Below are 3,260 nucleotides of genomic sequence, written 5' to 3' on the forward strand. Positions count from 1 at the left end.
TTTTATACTATTTTGTTTGGTTAATATTACTGTGTTTGAAGGCATGCTCAATTATTTCAAAGAAAGGAGACATTATGGTAGCTACTGTTGATGTCCAGTTGTCTGGTTGTGAAGTGCTCTGTTGCTTGTATTGTTCTGTTCTAATTTTCTTTGCTCTGTTCTCATTTATTTTATTCTCCTTAAAATAAAAAATTGAAAGAAAAAGAAAGAAGCTGAGAGAAATAACAGCTGGTATCTGTTAAACACCAGCTGATGTGGGTCTTTCCACAAACCTAAATCTTTTCAACAGTCCTGTGAAAATTATCTGTTTTCCCTACCCTATTTCACCACCCAAAGCCTGATCATTTAGGGTTTTACAGACAGAGTTTTCTGTAGAAGCTCTTATTTATGGAATTGTTCAGCTCCTTATTCTGAGGCTGAAAATGATCGGGCTGAGAAAGTGGGCAAAAATAGTATAGGTAGTTGGTGAATGCAGAATGGGGCTCCTTTGCCTGAGATAAATCATGGAAGCAAAGCTCTAATGTACAACCACCATGATGAGGTGAGATACACAGGGGGAGGTCTTGTGCCAGCCCTCAGGAGAGGGAACCCTCAAGATGGTGGCCACAATGAAGATACAGAAGAGGATGATGAGGGATAAACAGCCTATCAGGGTATGACACACACCAGGATCACATCCATGGTGACAGAGCCCATCTTGTCTCCACAGGCCAAATTCAAGAGGGAAAACACATGACTGAGAATGTGGTAGATCACATGGAGACTCACAGAAGGTGAGGTGGTAAACTACTGATGTCATTATCATTCCCATGACTGAACCACCAGCCCAGGACCAGGCCACAGGATGGGCATAACAAGTGGGGCTCAGGAGCGCACTGTAATGCAGTGAATAGCAAATGGCCACATAGTGGTCATAATCCATGACCATGAGCAAGAAGGAGTGAGCATAGCCAAACTTGAAGGAGAATATCTGGGTAGCACAGGCCACAAAAGTGATGGAGTGATGGGTAGAGAGCAGATGGTCCAGCATGCGCAGCATGATGGTGACAGTTACCAGGATCTCAGAGACGGAGAGGGCACTCAGAAAGAGGTACATGGGTGTGTGGAGCTGGCATTCTGTCCACACAGTGGCCACAGGTTCCCAGCAGTGTGAACAGGTATATCAGAAGGTAGAGCAGGAAGAGAGCTGACAGCAGCGGGTGTGGGAAGGCTGAGAAGCCTAAAAGTATAAATTCTGATGTTGTGCTGTAATTCCGACCAGGCATGTTGCTGGATCTGGAGAGATCAGGAGCGGGAGCGGATCACAGTGGTGAAACCTCGTGCTCTGCCACAGTTCCAATGGCAGTTTAAGAACTCTGCATCATTGAACAGTTGTTGAACATTTTGGTCTCATTTCCAACATCTGTAAATAATGGTTCATACCATCCTGCATTGTTGTGTAGATAAAATAAAAGAGGTACATTTAAAAACTTTTTTAAAACTCCTATTTCTATCGCTTGGACCTTCCAAGTTTTCTTATAACTTTAAAATAGTAAAATGATAGGATATGAGGTATGATTGGATTCAGTTTAATGATACTACAGAAATTTTCTTTTAAGGAACAACTATTTATGCTATCTCAAATAAGACAAGAATGATATTCATTTCATCCATAAACTAAGGGAGCCTGGTCTGTGGTACGCATAGTTACTATGACTCCACCTCACACTTTTGCTGTTATTGAAATAGCATGCTCATCAGATGTACTGTACTTGTTCTTAATTCATAGTTATAGTTATTTTTTTTTGTCTTTTTCTTTTTTATCGGTACCGGGGATCGAACTCACGACTGCCTGCTTGCAAGGCAGGCACTTATGCCGCTGAGCTAAACCCCCAGCCCTAGTTATAGTTATTATTTTAAATTGTGTAATCTATTAAAGTATTTGGATAACGTGATAAGTAGCAAATGAGTAAAAATGTGGTCCATCAAAACAATTGCACAAGATCCAGGCGGGGTGTATGTAAAAATACAGATCCAAATTGCTGAAGCTCTATCCTTAGCTTCTTAGTCTACCTGGGAGAAAATAAAATGGAAGATCATGAAGGTTGTATGATTAGTGCCCCATGTGAAGCTATATGCAATCAGAAATAACCAAGACACTCCAAAATACAGGATTGAGTGAACAATTTCTGGCAAATCTGGGCTATTATACCATGAATTTGTTAATGTGTCATTTAAACTGAAATGGTAAAACAGCTAATTATATGAGATGGTCACTCTGTATAATGGAAATATTTTAAAGCAGTCTAAAATTCATATGGGTAACATAGTCTTACATCCTCAGATATGAATGACTCTCTAGATGATCACTGAAATTAGTTAGAACAATATCTGTAAAGCAATAATCAGTGAATATTTATTGACTCAAGTGACTGAAGTATGCTCAAATAAACAGAGAGCAGGAGAGAATAAGCAAAATGTTAACTGTGGTTGTTACTTGGCAGTGTGATTTTGCTACAGTTTTATTTTTGTTTTTGCTCACTGTTTTCATTATTTTTTCTTGCTGCTGAGACAAAATCCCTGACACCCAGTGTCAAAGAAGAAAAGATTTATTTTGGTTCACAGTTTGTAGAGTTTTCAGTTCATGGTTGGCTGGGTCCAAGACAGGGTAATATGGCAGAGGGGCATTACAGAGGAGAAACAGTCCATAGTGGGCATAAGGCAGGATGGCAGAAAAGCAGCAAAATAATAAGCAAAAAGCACCAAGAACAAGTGATGACAGTAGCTCTGTTTCTATACTTTATATTCTATCTAAACAACACACCTGTAGAGTGGGTAGTACTCACATCCAGAATGAGTCTTCGCATTATCCATACACAGAACTGTGCAGACCAAACAGTGGACTAATTTAATAATCACTCACCCTTAATCACAGCATCACACACTCTAGATCCAGCCACTTCTGAAAAGCCCCATCTATGACTGCATGAGGCTTTGGAGGAACATTTAGATGCCAGCCATAATGCTTGCATTTTCCATAGTGTATGTACATCTACATAATATTAATAGAGCTAACAGTATGTTCAAATGTATTCAAAGGAATTGAAAACTATACATGAATAAATTAGCAGGGACAAGCTTATCAGTTGTACTGTGCAGAATTTGCAAAGAGGCATCAGGAAAATGTTAGGCCATAAATGCTCTTAAAATCTTATAAAATGGGAGGATCTGCAGGTTTGAAAATCTAGTGTATCATAAAATGTTAAGTGACACAAAAGTGG

The 3,260-nt window shown here is 39.5% G+C and overlaps 1 pseudogene; it reads right to left on the minus strand.

Moving 5' to 3' along the window:
• Positions 1–353: 353 nt before the first annotated feature.
• Positions 354–1,265, minus strand: LOC134471458 (olfactory receptor 10H28-like; annotated as a pseudogene).
• Positions 1,266–3,260: the final 1,995 nt, after the last annotated feature.

This window comes from Cavia porcellus, unplaced genomic scaffold, assembly GCF_034190915.1.
Source record: "Cavia porcellus strain 051 isolate PalLab524CR breed Dunkin Hartley unplaced genomic scaffold, mCavPor4.1 scaffold_18, whole genome shotgun sequence".
Lineage (NCBI taxonomy): Eukaryota > Metazoa > Chordata > Mammalia > Rodentia > Caviidae > Cavia > Cavia porcellus.